Source organism: Pipistrellus hanaki (assembly GCF_964339955.1).
Source record: "Pipistrellus hanaki genome assembly, chromosome: 6".
NCBI lineage: Eukaryota > Metazoa > Chordata > Mammalia > Chiroptera > Vespertilionidae > Pipistrellus > Pipistrellus hanaki.
The window spans coordinates 79183823-79206190 of record NC_140508.1 but is presented as its reverse complement, the minus strand read 5'-3'; positions in this window follow the sequence as shown (position 1 = coordinate 79206190).

The following is a 22368-nucleotide window of genomic DNA, read 5'->3' as shown; positions in this document are numbered from 1 at the left end:
ATGGAAATGAACCTGAATAGACTATAAACTCAGAGGATGGGATATATACTTATATGCAATGGATTATATCCCCCCAAAATTCATATGCTGAGGTCCTCACCCCTAGTATCTTAAAATCTGGCAGTATTTGGAGATTTGACCTTAAAGAGGTAGTTAATTAATAAAATCATACAGGTGAGGTCTAATTCAATATGACTGACGCGATATGAAAAGAAGCACAGTTTAGGATACAAACACATGCACACAAGACCATGTGAGGACACAGAGAGAAAGTGGCCATCTGCAAGTCAAAGAGAGAGACTAAACCTGCCAAAACTTGAATCCCATACTTCCATTCTCCAGAACTCTGGGAAAATAAGTTTATGTTGTATAAGATACCCAGCCTGTGGTATTTTGTTATGACAGTCTTAGCAAACTAATACAATGCCTAAGGCAGTGTTACAATATAAAATACAGACTGTCCGATTAAATTTGAATTTTAGATGAAGAGTGTATTTTGTCAGGATGTCCCATACAATATTCGGAAAAATCTGAATAACACTGACAACAAGACCCCTGTTTATATTAAATTCAATTTAACCTATGAGTGATGGAGAGGAGGTTCCATTTGAACTGAATCACAAAGGGGGAAAACTTGGTAGGGTTAGAAGAGCACTGAGGCCAAATAAATTAACATGAACAAATCCCAATGGAAAGTTTACCAATTTTCCCAATGTTTATACTGTAGCAGTCATCATGGCCCATAACCATTTTAAGTATTCAAAAGTGACAATTTAATTATATACTGAAGATATAATTGCCATCTATTACTCAGTGGTTTCTAAACCTATGAGCTTTAAAAAATTCAATTCTTGGGGACTCACCAAAACTAATGGGTTATTAATTTAATGTAACAAAAAAAACAAAACAAAACAAAACAAAAAACAAAACAAACAAAAAAACCAGCTAATTGGCTCAACCTAAACACATTATACCCATAAACCAAACTGGGCAGGGTAAGCACTATTTTGTGGACGTTTTCTCAACAATTGAACCTGAAACCTTGATAAACCCTCTGCTGAAGGGAAGATCACATTTAATGGCCCTCCTAGGAACCATCTCTACATTTATATATTATATGAAGTTGCATCAGAAACTAAACTCTTTAGCATTTTCTTTACTGTCTGAATTTATATTTATTTATACATCTCTTATTATGTATATAAATACAATCATATGTGCTTTGCTTTAACCAAATTTTAGAATAATCACATAATTCTACGTGATTGTTAGGAAGGTAAAAATAGATAAAGCATGAATTTTTACTTAAAATTGAAAACTATTGTTTCTGGGTAGTGTGGAAACCCTTAATCCTGATAAATAAAGCCACATGCTATTGACACAGGACACTGTTCAAAATAAATTTTATGTATCCCAGTGTCTGTTTAACTACCCCTTGCAGAATTTACTGAGTCTGGAAGACTATTTTATAACTTACATATTAAAATTCAGGAAAGGTCATTTGATAGAAAGGAAAATGCAACTAACCACTCCTATTGGAAGATAATTGGCAAATAGTGGTGAATTATATATATATTTCCCCCCCAAGATATTGGGATGATTAAAGGGCACATTATGACTCAAAATCATGTAGGATAAGTAGCAGAAGGGGTTACAAGATGAGACCAGGAAGAAGGGGATTAGGAGAGAAATCAAGTTGAGTGTAAGAGTTAAAGGGAGTCCACACAGATACCCAAGTAAAGACTGGGCATATTAGGACCATTCATATTGACCTGTCACTGTCACTTAGAAATGCATTCTGTAGAAACATACATATGTGAAAGTATGGAGAATATCTGTTTTATCTGCCCAATTCTTTTTCTTTTTTAAAATTTCTTTATTGATTAAGGTATTACATATGTGTCCTTATTCCTCCTTTACCCCCAAATTCCCTTTCTCCTTCTTCTAATGAAATATTATATTTACTACCTTTGAAGTAAATGAGACTGCTGGGGCTTTCAATCACTGCCATGCTCACATGGCTGTAGGAGAGTGACTTTGGGCATCATGCATGCTAATAAGTGGAGTCCTCCTTGTTATAGGAATCTCTTTCACGACCTGCATGGAAAGAGTTCCAATTCAGGGTTTGGGTTCTGGAGAAGGGCTGCACACAAATGAAAAGACTTGAGACTTGAAGAAATTCAACTCGGTGATATGGGGGGCCAGGCAGTAGTCCAACTCTAGTGGGAGAACTACTGCTGCTCTGGCCCTGCCATCCCCTTTTATTAAAGTTTTGGGGAAAACATCTTAGGCAACATAAACAGAAATTTACATGTAGCCCTTAGGCAGGAAATAACAGAAACTTACACTGGACAAACAAGGTAGAGGCTGCTTTAGGTAACAATGTATCAACTAAAGGGTGAGTGGTTAGAGCAATCAAGATTGTTGACCAGCCTTCCTGGCTTCATGTCAATATCTCTTTTAGTGAAACTGATTTGTTTTCCAGCACCTTGTGGTCACATAGTTTGGCTCAGAGATGCTAAAGGATGTATTCCAGGTCAATCAGACAACTCATGGGAATTTTTTATATAGTCCTTCGGAAAAAGGTCTTTTTTTCCTTGGATTCCAGGCTATAAGGCTGTGACCTCAGAACTATCAGTGACTAAGTCCCCTTCCATGTACTAGTATAGGGCCCTGAAAGATTGAAGCCAACACACACTCAGAATATGGAAAGATAAATGCACAAAGTCTATATCCTTCTCTCCCTTTTCCTCTGTGCCTCTCTTTTATACACACATATTGTTGCTGAGCCTTATTTGGTTGACCTTGTGGCTGACTTTCCTCCCATTGTGTGTGTGTGTGTGTGTGTGCGCGCGCACACACACGTGCATGCACACACATACACATAAGTGTGGTTTGGTTAAATGGGCTAACTAAATTTCATTTTTGCTTGGATGGGTTTGTGTTTGATTCTGTCACTAACAAGTGGAAAAGTCTGGGCTGTTTCTGAGCATTATCTTTACTGTTATGTAGCCTGAATTGATTTGAATTTTGCTACATGCCATTCTAGTTGACTTACAGTTAGCTATTATAAGGAAGGAGCAGCTTCCTGTTTATCTTGACAGCTATCCTTCTGTATCTGAAATAATTTCTCCTCAAGCTTCTACCTTTAGTTCTTATAAAACAGAACATAATGTTGCAATGTTCCGATGAGAAATGGATATTCAATGAACTGTAGATTGTTCTTTCTGAAACATTATTATGTATGGCTGGGCCTGTCTGTTTGTGGTCTCTTAAGGATTCATGGAATATTTTCATATTTGGATCATTGCTCAACTTGCAGTTACTACCCTGGAATTTACTCTTTCCTTCACTCCTCTTGACTGAACTCTTTCTAAGGCTCTTCAGGAAGGGAATTCTTTTGACTCAAGCTTGACCTTTCAAGGACATTATGTCCTTCTACACCTTCTACAATTATTTTGACCAGGCATAGCTTTTTATAACTGAGGAAGGAATAAGTTGTCTTTTAGATTTATCCTGTAACTTTTTTCTATAGATATAAATCTGCACTTGAATTGTAAGTGGAAATTACATGGAGGAGGGATATTCCACATGGACCATAAAAGACAGTAATCCAATATGATTAGAAGTACTATCTTCCTGACTTTCTTTTGGAATGACAGAGGCAGTTGAAGTGGAAGATGAGATGGAGTGGGGAGAATTTAGATTTATTTATAACCACTCCTGATCTTCTACAAAGCTCAAAGGATGCCAAGAGTCCTTTGGTCTTGGCTCTTCATGGGTTTGATCCCTGACTGAAACACTGCTTTTAATTTTTAATTTAATTTTATTTCCTAAGGATTTCTGCCTTTTGGGAATGCAATTAGACTTTCCAGGACATCTGTCTGTCAAGAAAGATAATGACATTTCCAGTGCACATTCACTGAACAGGAATCTTAATCTAAGGCAGGACCTTAGGGGTTCCATGGAAACAACAGAAAGTCATGCCATCTGAGCCTGGTAATTTAAGAGAAGTGGCCATCCAGCTGTAGTTAGAAGCAGCTCCTCACACAGAAGTCAGCAATTATCCTCTTAGCCCAGGTGACAGATGGTAGGAAAGCATTTTCCTAGGCCTGGGAGCTTGGCTTCTACATCTGTGAAGACACTTCTCATCATGCTTCCTTGCATATTCATATTATGATAGGCTTTCGTGTTATGGAGAGGATCAGACCCATACTGCCTCTGGCAGGCCTTGTTCCTTCCTTATTCCATGCATCTTCAATCTCCTTACACCAAGCTCTAGTTAAATCAGATAAATGGAATATAATCAAGAAAATAGTATACATATATTTGGAATTGACACACAAAATACACACAACACACACATGTATCTTCGACTCTCAGTTAGCTTTAGGGGAATAATCCAGTATAGAATACTGTAAATTTAGGAAAACACAACAAGCATATAATGGAACAATCAAAACCCACTTTTAAATGGCTAGCCTCTATGCTAAGTTTCAATCTCAAAGCCTTTGCTGCTTACTTGGACCTTGGTTGACATTATATAGACTTAGCCCGCATACCCAACACTCATCCTTACCTTGCTTTTACCTCAAGCCTGCCTTATGACCAAGCCTGTAATCACTTCTAAGACCTTAGCTGTAAGATCAAACCTCAGAATTTGTGACAACTGCAAGTAATATAGCGGGAAGTCCTACACACACACACACACACACACACACACACACAATTCTTACTGTATTTCATCAAAAGTACAAATTAATTTTTTAGGAACTTAAATTTAATGAAATATAATTAAATAATTTTTCTATCCTTTTCAAAAGCTTTAGCACAAATTTACCCATAAAACAGCATGAGTTCCATGTGACAGCCTTAATTTTAGTAGAAATATATTGATATCCAAAGATAGAAATGTCTTAGGAAGTTGACATGTATATGGAGCATTACGGGGGTACACAGCTTCTCATAACCTATGATATTTTGTTTGGCAGTTTTAGAATAGACATAATTTTGAGTTATGTAATACACCAGTGCTCTATTTGAATTTCCTTTTTTATTAGGAATATTAGTTGGAATATCCATTAATGAAAGTAAAACAAAAAATCTGAAATATTATCTAAAACTTCATGATATTATCTAAATATTATCTAAAACATGGTGTTAGGTGCCTAATTTATAGGCCTTTATGGTGTATTGATTAGGCATACAGCCCATCTGACCTAATGAAAATGTGATGATATATTCCTGAAATCTGGTGATTTGTATCCCCTGAATTATTTTGCCTGGTGAGAAATTATGCTTTGTTCTATTATATACTAACATAATGAATTTTTGTTTCACTCTATGTCTTTTGAAGAAAATATGATGCTTAGGTTTTCAACTTTAAGTAGATAGCAATACCAATGACTTGGTCAACCTTGCAATAAGTGGGTGGATACTATTAAGAGAAGCTAATTAAGTTGGTAAATTCCCAGGTAATGATGGATTTATTTGAGCTTGTTCCCCATCCAGTAGCTGGCAAATGTTACTGAAAAGCATCCTTTGTAAAAAATGTTACAAAGCAGAGGCATGTGTCTTAGAATCAAAGAAATAATAGATCAAGGAAAAGTTCATGTTATTAATATTAACTTAAGTATCCCCAAACCCTACTAGTCTGTTGCTATGAATTGGGGAACTTTAGCATGTATAACTAGGAAGTAGCAAAACCGTGTCTCAAACTTTTCTGTTATTTCTGAGTACCCCGAGGGTAGCTTTGCTCAGAAACTCCATTACTCATATCCTCCTCTTCCAGAGCTGCCTGTGTCCTCTATGGAAACATTCCTTTATGTGCACCCTTATTAAGTGTAGCAGGATCAGCCATTGGGCCACAGTGCAATGCCACTGCCATTATCACACACCATAGGTCTTCCTCAAGGGTGTGAAGAGAGAGCCCATCTTCTCAACTTAGCTTGTCTTTATGTCTCCAGTCTTGAGTTTCAAAAACCCCATTGTCAGTAGAGTTATTTCAACTTTTCTCTGCCTGTGACTTATCTCTTTGTAAAAGATAGACCAGGAGTACCAACAAAATGTCCTCCTCTGTTTCTAAATCTAACAATAGCCTATATATCAGTTGTGACAGGTCTATCAACAGGCTGGCATGTTATTATGTGTGAATATTTGTTGAGGAGTATCCCTAGTCCCAAATGCTCAGATCCTATACCACAGTGAAGAGATCACTACAAATATTAACACAGAGAACACAAAACTGAAGGAACATAATTTTGATAAGCATTATGAGAGTGAAGAATGTTGTGCTTTAAGAGAAAGTAATAAGATAAATGTGCTTTATATGGGATTAGAATGCCCAGCAAAATCAAAGGCATAGGTGAGAAAGGAACTTGTATGCACCAAGTAGGAGTCTGGCTGGTAGAGGAACAGCTTGTGTTAGGCAGAACATCATCAGTGGGAAAATGATCTGAGCTGGAAATCAAGTGGGCATTATTCAGAAGTGAGAGACCCTGTAGCTAGATTTCTGGACCAAAGTTGAGAGTGACAGTAATTTAAGTGAAATAAGTAATTATAGTCTTGAAGGTCATATTCTATATATTATAATTTCTATAGGGAATTATTGAATGTATTCAACTTAATTAGATTTACTTTAAAAAATAATCCTCAGGGAAAGTTGGCAAGGCTGTGTCAAGATTTTATCTGTGTGTGTGTGTGTGTGTGTGTGTGTGTGTGCATATTCCTTTATGTGCACCCTTATTAAGTGTAGCAGGGTGCACGTGTATGTGTGTGTGTGTGTGTGTGTGTGTGTGTGTGTGTGTGTATGTTTTCTATCTTCTCTGTTTTAATATTCAGGTCCTAGAAAGGTTACTTTTGTGAGTGAGACAAAGAAGATACAAAAGGCTAATCTAAAATAAATGTACCTTGTGAACTCAAGCTAATATATGTAATCTTCGTCTGAACAATTTTTAAGTAAATGTGTTTTCATGTTTGATTTAGTTTCAGAATGTTTCTTTGAAATCATGTCTGCTCTATGGCTAACTCTGAGTATGCCTTTGAACATCCTGAAGGAAGGCAATGTGGAGAAACACAAATATGGCATTGTGTATCATCTGTGCTTTAGAAATAAGGAACTAATAAAAGTATGGATTAATTGTTTTAGGAAGGCCTTAAAAGATCCAGTTTAGAATGGCCAGACTTGGATGGGAAACACTGCACAGCTTCTGGGATACACATTGCTAGCCACTAGAATACCTGAGAATATATAATTTTAATATGTCAAGGCCAGTTCACTTACTCTGAAAAAGAATGAATCTCAAGTCTCCAAACACCTGATTAGCAAGTGAAGGCACAAACCCGCAATGCTCAGTCCCCGGTAACCCTATTTGAGAGCCCAGTGTCCTGATTATGCTGAAACTATAAATTTTCAAGCCAGGGATCATAGCTTCACCTTGAATTCTAATTTACTTTTTCATTAAAATTTACTTCCTTCTTAATATTATTATATAAATCTGATTATTTAGTAGTTGGTAGCTTTTACTAACATGTATGTGTGTGTTTGTGGGGTTTTTTTGTTGTTGTTGTTGTTTTTTAAGAAAACTCATCTTCAGTCAAGATATAAAGAAATAAAAATTACTAGGTCCCATATAGTGTTTTCTCATTAAATTTCAGTGGTTTCTAATAACTTTTCAACTTAACCTTGATTGCCTTTCTAATACTAAGGAGAAAAACACCTTCAACTACTTTTTCATGAGGACAATTATTCAGGATCTCTTAGTACATGCTGCTGTAAGAAGAACATGAAGAGAGTTAAATAGGCACTCACACTGACCTTGAGTAGTTTATGATCTAAGTAGAACATTATGATGCAGAAATATATCTTCAGGGAACGCATTAGAGACCTTACATTACTTATGTGTTTAAATTATGTGCAAGGGAAAAGGTAAGGGAATTTAATTCTGTGATGAAGAAGGGAAGAACTTCAGTGTGAGGGAAAGTATCAAAGAGTATCTATGAGCTTAGGAAGACTATTTGAAGGATAATCTGCTTTAAAAGTGTCTTTCTAGGAAGAAAAGAGTTTCAAGGAATCAGGACTATAAATTTCAAGCATGAAGATTTATTTTAGGAGAAGTCTTTGTGGCAGATGTTAGATATGTGAATGATACTGTTCATGAATATATTTTCTTAAAATCATGTTAGGTTGGATGATAGTGTATACAGGTATTAGTTGTTAATAGAATATAAATAATGGAATGGAGCTATATAGGTTTAGGTCAGCTATGGAAAGATTTACTGGAGAGGCTGCACTTTAACAACATTTTTGTGGAAATGTAGAAAATAGATCAATGTAGAAGAATAACTAAGGGCCATTAAGGAAAATAACAAAAGAGTAAATATGTTTGGAATGTGTAAATTTGGGTCAGGTGATGGAGAGCCATAAGTGCTACAAAGCAAATCAGCATAACTGTCTCATTTTAAGTACAAAAAAGTCTTGAAAGAGGATTATAAACACATCATAGGAACCACTTCTTTCTGATCTTTGAAGTCCTCATTATCTTTAGCTTCCTTCACATTTTCAGGGCTCCCCGTTTTCCTCCTCTATGTCATGTGTCTTCTTCCAGTTGGATGTTAACACTCCCATGTTCTGAATAACAAAACATGTCTTGGCTTGTATCTTGTTTGCAAAACACTGTCAGATACAGATTCAACCAGTGACATTTATCAATTAATGCCTCACAGATTCACGGGAATTAGGTGGGGTAAAGAAGCTAAGAACAAATTTCTGTTTTCGCAATAATTGATTAAGTTCTATCCAAAGAAAGATGCCTTGTGATTTGTGTCTGTCATTGCCTACCCAGATCATCTAAACCTAAAGAACAAATAGACATTTAAATCCTATTTCTGATATTTCAGATTACTTAAATTATCTTTCCCTTTTAAAGTTCAACTAAACTCTTCCTATTGTACAAAGCTTTGACTGAATGCTTACTACTATAAATTCCTCCTTTGAATTTATTCTGCTCAAAACTTTGAGTTATATTCTTCTCAACAAATAGATCACACAGGCCTTTAGAGAGATAACTGAACCTTAATATTTTCTATCTTTTCCATAACTGTGATCTGCACATAAGAGAAAGATTGCTAATATGTTAATAATAATCAGACTCATTCAGATATATGAACTCTCCATCCCAACTTTTAATAATTGGAATTATTTTGCCGTGGGCCCTGAGCCACACCATTCCATGGATAAAGTGCTGTTCACATCCTTCCTTCAACCCACTGCCATTTGAGAAAATGGCACCAAATATTCTGTCTTGTGAAATGAAAATGACCATTTTTGCTTGTTCTTTCCACTTTTGCTCATTTTAGGAAACAATACAGACTAAGAAATGAAACTCTTTGAACTCCCTGGAAGGAAAATCCAACTTAAACCTTTCATATTATTAACCAAACTCCAAACCTGAAAGGCTTAGTTTTACTTTGAAACTTCAAATCCACCACATTCTTGAATAGTTTGAGCTTGACAAAGCATATCCCCTTCCATCTCTCATTCTTGGCAGCTTCTGATCCTGCTGAGATTGTGAGGAATATATGACAGGAGCAGGATGGAGGAAGGAGATGGGGTGAGTGTTAGAGAGGTGGGGGAGTTCAAATTTCTCAAATATTCTGGAACTTCAGTTTCACCCTAGAAATAAAATAAATGGGTAATTAAACACATAAAGTGGTTGGTGTACTCTAACAAGAATAAAATTATTAATAATACTTGATCAACTTGTCATTAATTAGGGCTGTTGAATTCCTCCTAATGGAGCATCTTTAGAAAATGAGAAGCCACAAATGAGTTTCCACCTCCAGTTGTTGCAAAGAGATTCTTTTCCCTAAATGTGGCATTCAAATAATATCCCCCTTATCGCTCATTCTCAGCATCTTCTTATCCTGCTGAGATTGGGAGGAATATATGACCAGAGTAGGATGTAGGAAGGAGATGGGTTGAGACCTGGGACCGGGGGCTGTTCAGATTCCTCAAATAGAGACATAGGCACTCAGTGTCTCTATTCTAATATGAGGTAATAATATATCTATGTTATTTAAACTTAACAAATGAGTTAAAAGAAAGTATAGGTAGAAATGAAAATATTCCTAGAGAAAATAAAAGAGAAATTGTATTATTTTGTTGGACATAATTAGTATTAGTGATCCCAAGAATTAAAAGCAAAATATATAATTTTAAAGTGTTGGCTTGTGCTGTAATATTAATTTTCTACTTTTACCAGCTCCTCTCAGAGTTTTGAAGAAGAGCGAAGGTGTCATTTATAAAAAATGACAATGAACATTATGTTCATCTTCCCCTTCAGCATACATATGGAGACATAGGCAGAAACACTCTGAAGGTTTACTCATGATGGGAGAAGAGACATAAAAGTTTGATGACAAAGTAATTTTAAGAAATTAACTTTGGTTAATTTGCTTGACCTTGCTTTAAGAATTGCAGCTGTGCTGAGTCCACAGAGAGCTGCAGTCAAGCAGGGCCTTAACCAGTGAGCCTTTAGCAGATGCAGTGGTTTGCTATCATTGTTCTTTCTTTCCTGTACACAACCTGATGCTTCCCTGTTTTCTACCTTTCCTTTCTCACAGCATAGATCTGCTGTTTGCTTGGAAATAGCAATGTTCCTTTATCAACCTGGCTAACAGGAAAACTAAGATTATAAGAATCAATTCAGCCATATACTTCTCCAGCCACTGAACTATAAGATTTTACCAATCCAGTTGTCATGCACTGGTGTGAACACTTTACAGAATAAATGTTGAAATATTAAAGTGGAATGACATTCTATCATATAACATTGTCCTCTGGAAAATAATTACTATACCATACTGTTGAGCAAGGTCCACATAAGGCCTTTCCCTTTTCTACCATGGTCTATGGAATGTAGAAAGATCATCTTAAAGAACATGTAAGGTAAATAAATAGGCTTTCTTTAGCATGTTGAGTTTTCTATATTATGTTTGATGGTTGAAACAAAAAAAAACATAACAATTTATGAGGTGGTTCTAAACATATATAGAGGAATAAGTAAATATATCTAGAGAAAATACTTAAGACAATTTTATCATAAACAGTGAAGGACGAAGAGTCGTAAAGGGAGGCAATATTTCTAGGCTTTTATCAACTGGGAAAATAACACCACCAAAGAACTCTGATAAAGGGTGTTTATATCTATAATAATAAAAGTGTAATATGCTAATTAAACAGGACATCCTTCCCAAAGAAGCTAGGCTGCGAGGGAAGCTTGAGTCCCAGGTGCCAGAGGGAAGCCAGTGCTGGCAGTGGGAGGGGGGGAGGGGGAGCATGAAGGCCTACTCTTTTATTTTTCTTTCTTTTTTTAGGAAGGCCTATTCTTGCACAAATTTTTTTCATCGGCAGCTAGTAATTTAATAACTAGAGAAAACACTCAGACAGAAACTCAAAGAGATATGCTCCAAACACTCTAGATAAGGTAAATTGAAACAATGTTTAAGTAATGCACAAATTAGGGAGGAGAAAAGAAATTAAATAAATAAAACAGCAAATAAACCAAAAAAAAAAAATTAGTGCTTCAGCTTTAACATAAAAACTACATTAAATTTAAGTAGACTATATTAAAAGGTGAGATTGGCAGAGTCCATTAAAAATATGACCCAATTTTATGCTGGTTATACCAGTTCAAAAATCACCTCAAATATAATGATATTGACAGATTGAAACAAAAAGACAGAAGAAGGTATATTATGAAAAGTGTAATGAAACAAAAAAGCAGACATAGACTTTTCAATAAATGGTGCTAGCAAAAAATAGACATCCATTGGCAAAAATTAAAATAGTAAACCTTGACCTAAATCTCATGCTTTATACAAAAAATAATTGAAAATGAATCACAGATTAAAGAAAATTTTAGAACTTTAAACTTTTAGAAAAAATAATCTTCAGAGACTGTAGATAGTATGAGTTCTTAGACTTGACATTAAAAGCACAATTAATTTATAAATCTATCAAAATTAAAGTTATTTATTCTTTGAAACATCCTGTTAAGAGGAAGAAAATTCTAGCTGTAGAGTGGGAGAAAATATGCTTAAGCCAATATCTGACAAAGGATTACTATCTAGAATATATAAATAGTCTTTAAAACTCAAAAGTAAATGAAATATGTGCAAACCAAGAACTGGCAAAGGACTAGATTTTAGAATTTATAAAGTATCTTCAATACTTACCACTAAGTGTAAAAATACAATCAGAAAATGGGCTTTCTAAGAAACAGAGATATATCATCAAAGCGGACATGAAGATGGCAAACAAGCACATGAAAAGAAGTTCAACATCATTAGGTGTGGGATCCCTTAACACAACCCGCGTGGTTCAGGGCCTATTCGAGTCCGGTTTCTGGAGAAAGCCTCACACTAAATGAATAGACTGGAAAAGAGTGAGTTTGGGGAAATGGGGGCAGGCAAAAGTTCACCTCTAGGGGTAGGACTACCCCATGCTCTGGCCTTTTACCATTCCTTATATTGAGATTCTGAGACAAAGACATCCTTTAGGCAGAAAATTCCAACAGACAATCAACAAAAATTTACATATGATTAACAAATTAAAGTTGCCTCAACTACCACTATCTCAACTAAACAATGAGTTAATAGCTTTGACTATTCAGAGTCATCAAGGTTGGCCAGCTCCCTTTACATATTATTACCAGTAACAATGTTTGGTTTCTGTTTCCTGCAATTAGGTATTAGGAAAATGCAATTAAAACCACAGGGAAGCCCTGACCCTGTAGCTCAAGTGGTTAGAGCTCCATCCCAATATGCCAAGTTTGCAGCTTGATCATCTTTCAGGGCACATATAAGAAGCAACCAATGAATGCATATGTAAGTGCAACAACATCTCTCTCTCTCTCTCTCTCTCTCTCTCTCTCTCTCTCTCTCTCTCTCTCCCTCCCTCCCTCTCTCTCTCCCCCCTTTCTCTTCATCTCTAAAATCAATCAATAATTTTAAAAAAAAAACAACAGAGGAATAGCACTACACACTTATCAGAATGACAAAAATAAATAATAGTGATAAAACCAAAGGTTGGAGAGTATGCAGAGACACTGGATCATTCACACCTACCTGGTAGTAATGGGAAAAAATGGTGTAGCCACTCTGAAAAATAATTTGGCAGTTTCTAAAAAATACTATGAAGCAGCCAAAAACTTAACTATTGCAATTACATTCTGGACATGTATCCCCCTGAAAAAACATTTACATCCATACAAAAACCCATACACAAATGTTTACAGCAGCTTTATTTGTAATGGCCCCAAATTGGAAATCACCCTAATGTCCTTTAAGGACATTCCAAATTTAGGAATGCTATTCAGAAAAAAAGAAAAGAAAAAAGAAAAGGAATGAACTATTCATACCACCTGGATGAATCTCTGGAGAGTATGCTATTTGAAAAAGCCAGTTAGAAAAGGTTACATGCCATATGATTTCATTTATATACCATTGATGAAATGACAAAATTATAAAGTAGACAACAGATGATTGGCTGCCAGGAGTTAAGAAGGGAGTGGAGTGGAAAAAAAGTGGGTGTGACTATAAAATGGATCCTTGCAGTGATAGACATGTTCTGCATCTTAATTGCATTGTCAATATCCTCATGGTGATATCATAATGTTGCAAGGTGTTGCCATTGGAGGAAACTGAGTAAAGAGTACAAGGGGTCTTGCTGCCTTGTTTCTTAGACTTACCAATGTATCAGAAATGATCTCAAAGTAAAACGTTTAACTAAAATATAGGATGCCCAAATTGAATCTGAATATTGCATGGGATATACTTATAATAAAAATACTCTATATCCGAAATGCGTATTTAACTGGGTGCTCTATATTTTATCTGGCATCTCTCTGGTAGAGAAGAAATCTTTGCAATCTTTCTGTGGCATGGAGATCATGGTATAAGAGTGGATATGTGAGCATGCTCACGGCACAGTGAACAAAACAAGATGTGTTTAGCTTAGTGGTGTGATCCCTCTTAAATACAACCTCTGTTTTGATGTTTTAGTATGTGCATCAGACCATATAGTTAGTGTTCTTTCTGTAACAGGTCTTCACAGAAAAGTGGTAACACCCCATCTAAATTTATGCAAAAGTACCATTTCTTTCAAAATATTATTTGATGTATATATTTCTTGGTCTTCCTTATGTCTTCCTCTCTCCCTCGTTTTTGCTCTTGCTCTATCTCTTTTTCAAATTCTCTAAGGCCCTGTTTTATATGCCAGCAGAACATAGAATTGAAGCAAAGGCTGGGTTTAAAAAATAATCATTTCTATTTTATTCCAGCTTGTGCCTTATGAATTATTTATATCTGCCATAATATTTCAAGAATGCTCTCTTTCCCAAATTGTTTGTAAACACCCATTTCAGAGCTTTAGCTTGACCTCAGGCACTCTGGAAGATGAGTCATCTGAACTCTTTCTAGCTTGTTTACACTGAATTCTCTTCCTGTTCACAAATCTATCCATCCAGCCTTTGAGTTCTAGAGAGGATATACAACAGTGTTGCCAGCCCCTTGAAAACCCTATAGAAAACAAAGGGATTATTGGGGGGTCTTACACAGATAAATGGAGCAGGCTTTGCTCACTGAAGGACAAGGACACTTGCAGCACATGCTGAAATGCCAGGAGGCATCTTTAGCTGCTGTTCCTGTTGGAGGTGGATGGAGTGTTCCCACACTCCCCACTGTGCAAGGCACAAAATGTCATGTAGACATCATCAAGAATGAGACCTTGGCGTATCAGTCATCTCTGCCTCTCCCGAGTCTGTTCTGCGTATTGTGTGCATCGGGTATCTCTCTTATCAATTCAGCTGGGCCTTTCTTTTGTGAAAGCAACTTTCTTTTCTCTGAGTTATTGCTCGCCTAGAATTTTCATAATAAGTTTGAATCAAAATGAACAATCTGCAAAGAATATAGAATGACAATTCATTGTACCTTCTCATCTTTGAGTCGCACACATAATGAGGAGTGAGTGATAACATGGTCTGTGCAGCACTAGGGCATTTCGCTTTGTGACAGAGCTATACAAAGGCGTCCCTCGGAACTTGTGAAGCAGGAGGCCATTGAGAGCTGTGAACACTTCGTATTGTTCAGAACCATTGCTATTCTGGAAAGTTTATAGTGGGGCGACCATAAGTCTTGCTTATAGCACATCACAGATAAACAGGAGGTGACTAGAAACATCTTCCTTCACCTTGCTAGCTGGCCACAAAGAAAAATATTGTCTATTTTTATTGCCTCTTGGTATGGACCCAATGGAGTATATTTTTAACAAAGTTGAAAGGGCTTTAGATGGGAATAGCAACATTTAATCAAATAGATACCTTCCTTTAATTCATTATTCGTCGTGCAGTAATCATTGATGGTCAAGAACTTAATGAAAGAAAAATGGGTATAATTCTGAAGATCGGTCAAGAAAGCCATTGCATTGCCAAAAATGATGGAGGTAGTTCCTGATAATGAGATTGGCCCATGGTATAGGCACACAATGAACATTTGTTGAGTGCATAAACCGGAAAGAAAGGTGGGAAACTCTGAAGATAAACCCCTCCTACTTTATGATTTTGCCAATAACAAGCTTATATTAAGTCATAAATATTTTTAACTGAAGATGTCTTACAGCATCTATAACTTCTGCCTTCTTGACATTTGTATTCCCCTATCCTTTTCCAGAGCTCTCATTCTTTCTTATCTGGATGTCGTGATAATTTCCTAGAAATTTTCCTGACTCAAGTTCTTCCCCTTTTCAAAGTACCCACTCTGAAGTTGACCTTCACAAAGCATAACTGTTTAAATTTTCCATAAATGTCAATGACTCTTTATTACCCACAGGATATAGTCCAGCCTCTTTAGGATAGTCTTTAATGCCCTGTAAACATTTGACTCAAACTACTCTATAATACTAACCATACCATTTGTCCACACATTGCTTCTAACACACAGTTTAATTTAACCAATCTATTCTTTCATGCACATATATGCCTTTAAAATCTTATTTAAAATCTTAATGTTTTTAAAAAAATAATTTCATCTCTGACTCATCTCTCCTCTTTATTAGATCTTCTCTGCTTCCAGTTCCCAGCATCTTGTGATCACTTTCCCTTAGAACCCCTGGAATATTTATAATTACACTCACTGCTGACAGGGCACGTTTCACACCTTGCCTTCCACCACCATGTATCTCTAAGATTCTGAATTATGGTGGCCCAACTAGATGGTAAACACCTGCTTTGGGGACTCTGCTTCATAGCATTTTTTTAAAAACGTCATCTCGCAGCATAATTTTGTTCATTTATTAGGGTCCCAAGAAAATGCTTTTCTTCCCCCAGCCCCTTACATCTCCGATTTAGTAAGACATTCACGGAGACATCATTACAAACGCATGGCCCACTGGTGGCAAGGAAATGATTTTATCTTTGGATGTGCTGACAGGTGGTCAGCTCTCTGGACTGGCCACATCTGTTGCCCACTGATAGTCAAGAATGCCATTTCTTATGCCCGCCTGAGCTGTGGGCATGTGGAAGAGGTACCAGCCTGAGACTCCATGTGCCGAATCACTGCTTAAGTGTTTCAGTGAGCAACAGGGCTCAGCAGGGGGATTTTGCTCCCAACTGAAAGGTTGACAGCAAAAGAAATCCTCCATGCTTGTGCATGCGATGCAGACCAGTGAAGCCTAGGTCTAGGTATTTATTTTCCCCTTGGAAGTCACTGTGGCTAGATTGAATAATGTAGGAGCATCTCTGCGGTCTCCATACTGATAGGAAAGTATGCTGCTGTCTGTGTTCTATAACAGAAAATAAGAGTGGGGGATGGACATGAATAAAAACACTGGATTTTTAAAATGTTTGGTTAGTTTAATTTTAGACTTTTACATGGATTACACAATTTTTATTATGGTGCTGAGACACTATATATGTAGAAATGTATGCTAGACAATGGGGATGGGAAAGATTACATGGGCAAGGTGTTTCCTTTATTTCTAAAAACAACTTGTTAATACAAATACAGAAGTATGAGGCATATATTACAGAGAACCGGACTCAGAGCCTAGAGATCTATGCTCTAGAATGAAGAGTAAATCAAATTCTGACTTGAACTTACTGGGAGGCCTTGGAAAGACCATTGACCTTCCATGAACCTCAGTTTTAAAACAGACACAATATTAACCTCCTTGACAAACACATAGGAGTGATACATATATTATTTGGTCGGATAGTTTGTGAACTACTAAATATAATGGGAAAATAGGATGTTGTATTTGCTGCTATTGCAATATGTACTGAGGGCCTAAACTAGGGTTGCCCAAGCTGAAAAGTGTTAGTAAGGAAAGGCTTTTTAGAATCAACAATGTTTAGGAAAAATTTCTGAAGATGAAAATGAAGAGATGGAAGGAAATCATTTTAAACTGTAATGTACATCACAAAATTATCCTGAAATGGTACATTTAACCAAGATTATGGTGGTGAATATTAGGTAGCAGGAAAAGAAAAAAAAAATCAACACATATCTTTCTTTGGGCTCCATTTTAGTGTTATGGGCTAAGAATATGGTGATGATGAATCAAACAACCTTTGGCCTCAAGGAATTTACAAAGAAAAGGAAATCATTGCACTAAATGAGACAGTTTATCTAAATTTGACCAGAGGGTTGAAAACTTGAGGTTGTGCACATTTTAACTTCCATTTTTCCTACCTCTAATCAGATATCTCTACTTCCTTTTTTAAATATATTTTTATTGATTTCAGAGAGGAAGGGAAGGTAGAAACATCAATGATAAGAGCTAATCATTGATCAGCTGCCTCCTACATGCCCCCCACTGGGGATCGAGCCAGCAACCAAGATATGTGCCATTGACCAGAGTCAAACCCTGGACCCCCAGTCCACAGGCTGATGCTCTATACCCTGGTCCAAACTAACTAAAGCTCTACTTCCTTTTTAACATCACTTAGCATTTACTTAAAACCAAAGGATACAGACAACAGGGGGGTAAGGGCATAAATTGGGGTGGTGGTAGTTGGGGGTTAATGGGGGAATACGGACACATGTAACACCTTAATTAATAAAGAAATTAAAAAAAATAAAGTGAAGCTCAATAATCATCAACAGTGTTGTTACTATAAATTTCAAAATGTGGGAGGGTCAGTAATTTACTGTGCCCAGATCAGGATTGGTCTAAAGGCGCAGCTACAAAAAGTTAAGTGGGTTTTCAAGGTTTCAGAGCTTGTAGGTGATAGAGAATTATTCATATATAGGTCATTCTGACTCTACATATCCATGCTTTCCATTTACCATGCCTTGTAATTTCTCCTGGACAGAAGTAAAGCACATCCGTAATTATTAAGATCTCAAATCTCAAGTTACATATCTTTGTAATTGATGATGCCAAGAAAAAATTATTTTAAGGGATATTTCTATTTGAAAACATTACATAAGTATAATATTAAAAATAAACTAAGCAATCAAGATGCCCTAGATTAAATAAATAAAAAAATAAATGGAGAACATCCAGACAATTGAATATTATTCAGTGGCAAAATAGTGATAGGAAATTTGGTCAAATGAATATAGTAGGACATATGGGAGCCAAGCTTCTTACTATTAGAGACGAGGTAATAATTACAGAAATGGATAAAACATGTTTGAATTCTAGTTATTAGGTAGGAGGCATCAGTGCAAATTAATGGAGATTAGAGAAATGTGTGTGTGTGTATGTGTATGTGTGTGTGTGTGTTTGTGTGTTTGTGTTTGTGTGTGTGAGAGAGAAAGACAGAGAGAGAGAATACCCCATTCTGTCCAATGAAAAGGCCTGAGAAAAGTAATAATGCAGTATCATTGAGAATAGCTAGTGCCAGTAGCTTGTCTTCTAGTTACTATTCTCCAGCAGAAAGAACCAGGGATCTTTGTAAAAATGGCTAATTCTAGGACTGGGTCAAAATATGTATAAAAGGAGCCTGGATCATCTGCCACTAAGAAATATACTCAGAGAATGATGGGCTAGATCAAAAAGATATAGATGCTACCTCCAGTGACCTATCACTGGGCAATCTGGGACAATTTGAGAATCAAAATATGTGATAGGAAGGGATTACAATATCTTAAATAAAGTTCATAACCATGAGTCCATAGTAATATAAATTGACTAGAGGCCCGGTGCACAAAATTCATGCACGGGTGGGGTTCCTCTGCCTGGCTGGGGATTGGGGCCAATCAGAGCCATATTGCCCAGTCCCAGTTGGGGCCAAGTGGGTTCAGTGGCTAGGGAGGGATCTTGGGAGGAGCCACAGGAGGGCTCCAGGGCATTTCTGGCCCCATCTCCAACAATCTCAATCAGCTGGACCCCAGCAGCAAGCTAACCTACTGGTTGGAGCATCTGCCCCCTGGTGGTTAGTGACCACTCAGTCGACCACTTGGACACTGAGCATATTAGGATATATATATATATATATATATATATATATATATATATAAACTTTCTATTAAATTATATATATATATATATATATACTTTCTACAATATTAAATTATATATATATATATATATATATATATATATATATATATATATATATAACTTAATAGAAAGTTCACTGTGAGATAGGATATTACAATAGTTTCAAATAATCTCACCTCAAAATATTTCTTATTTACAAAGAGAAAATAATATCTTCCTAGTAAAGAAGTATGGAAGACACTCTAAGGAGTCAATGTGAATATCATCATTAATGGTACAGATTACAAAGGTATGCTACCTGATGGGAGGCAGCAAGAACACATCACTCTGTGACAGTCCTATCAATGATGCATCACTTGATGTCATCACGAGGAAACGTCAGATATCCTCTGATCGTGGAATCTGCCCTAGAGTCTTCAATGTTGTTGAATTCACAAATGTCAAAGCTAGAGTAACTATTTCTGACACATATAGAGTAAAGAGATGTGAAAATTAATGCGATGTGTGATTCTGAACTGGATATTTTTGCTCTAATGGACATTATTAGGTCAATTAAAAATTAAATGAGGTCTCAGTATGAAATAGCATTGTATCAGTGTTAATTCTCTGATTTTAATGGCTGTGTTTTGGTTATGTAGGATAATTTTCCCGTAGGAAATACTTATTAATATTCACAACTGATATAACATCAGTTTGACAACTCATTTTGAAATGGTTTATGAAAAAAATTTATTTGTACTAAACTTTCAAATTCTGTAAAGTTGAAATTATTTTTATATAAAAAGTATTCTCTCCATCTCAAAACCCAGACACTTTTAAAACTGACAGTTGTAAAGGTTTTCATTTTGATTTGGGACTTCCCATTAGTACCTGATAACTTAGGATCTTGAAAAAATTATATTTTATCATGCCTTTACACTCTAATAGTTAATCTAAAACTTAATAAAACCAAACAGAAATGAAAAATCATTAAGCATTTTAAAAGGTTGTTTTAGGCACAATTTTGCTGGGCTTTCATCTGGCGACTATATGCTCAATTGTGAATTAGTAGAACAAAGTAAAGACTGTGTACAAATACTGGGACTATAGCAGTGACTGAGTAAATTTAATAGACAATGGTCTCAAAATTTTATGGTAGTTTTCAACTCTCTCTGCTAACAGCACCCTTGAGTATATAGACTTGTGTAACTTTGACTTTAAACTTTTCTAGGCATTTTCACATATATAATAAAAATTTAAATGAAACCCTATTTCTAGAAAAACCAAGCTCCATCATTCCTAGCAGTAGTTATATTTCAACCATTTGAGTAGCAAAACCAAAGAGAAACTATTTCACTTGCTTTCGGCTATTTTTTTTTTTTTTTTTTTTTTTTTTTGTTCCAGAACCTCAACTCATGTGGTCATATAATGAAAGCATGTTTTGTGCAACACAATATCTCCTTGCTGCTTTTCTCCTAAGGATATGTCAGTTATATTTTTGTTGTTGTTGTTGTTGTTGTTTTGTACTAAGAATATACATTGATTAAATTAAAAAACAAACTTACCTACTGACTCTTGCTGCTGAGTTGTAAAAATTTTAAGTATTAGAATAAATGGCCAACTCTGTCAAATCAATGTCATAGCCTCTGCCCCTCCAAATAGAAGGGAAATAACAGAATAAAATAGGTAAGAGAACTACTAAGGAGTGACATTTTCTAAGAGATGCCAAATATTTTGTAAACTTCACAAATTCATAAATGTTAAATGAGCTTGGATAACTGAATCTTTGCCATTTTTATCAAACTCCCCAAAACAAACAAATAAAAGGTTGTCTAGTAATGGTCAGAAAATCCCCAGTGAAAACCTAAGGTTGTTATAGCTCGGGGAATAATTTAAAACCACAATGATCTAACTCTACATACCCACTGAATGCATTAAATACATCAGCAACAGAAACCAACAAAGACTGTACTTACATTTAATTTAATGACCTTTCAGCAAGTTCTCACCTGCCAGGCTCTGCTCCCTACCATAGCAGAAAGAGAGTTTCTAGTAAGATTAAGAGACAATTAGTTGTGAGAGGAAGTCATTCTGTCTTAATAGGCAAAGATTTAATTCTTTGTCTGTCTCTCTCTGTTATTTGATATCAAATGGAAAAGTTGGACTGCTGATTTAGGGTCTCCTTGGGATCCTGCCACTATTTTTCTTTTTTCTTATCACAAGGGTTTGGGTGATATGCCATTTATAATTATGGTCAGTGATTAAGATGAATAATGAGTATTCCAAATAACAGTGAGTTTAATCAAGGCATGTATTTACTTTTTCTCTCACATGAAATTCAAGAAATGTGAAATCCAAAGCTGGCATGGTATCACTGTTCAACAACATTCTCAATGGCCAGGGTCTTCCAGTCTACTATATGGCATTCCTATTGTGTGACTTTGTGGTCCAATATGGCAGCTTGAACTCCTGGAATCATGCCTTCATTTTATTTAGTAGCATAAAGGCAGAGAACAGGGAAGAAGGAGCAGTGGGCCAGCATGGTCCTCTTTTCAGCTATGCATGTGACCATGGCCTGAACACACAAGTAGGGGCTGCACAACTATGAGAGAAGTAGGGGATAACAGTCATCTGATTGGGAAACAATTAGCAGTTACTGCTTAAAGGTAATAGGTGTCTAGTGTTCTTGGCTAGTATGCCTGAGTGTGCTGACCTCAAGTAATTTTGCCTGATTTTGGGGGGATGTGAAAAATCAATTATCTTATTAAATCCAAGATTGAATTCCAAACCAGCCATCTTCCAAAGAGACCAGTGTTGGGGATGGTATTGTCATTCACTTTCCTGGATTGTCCTTGTGTATTCAACTGCTGCTTCCAGAAACC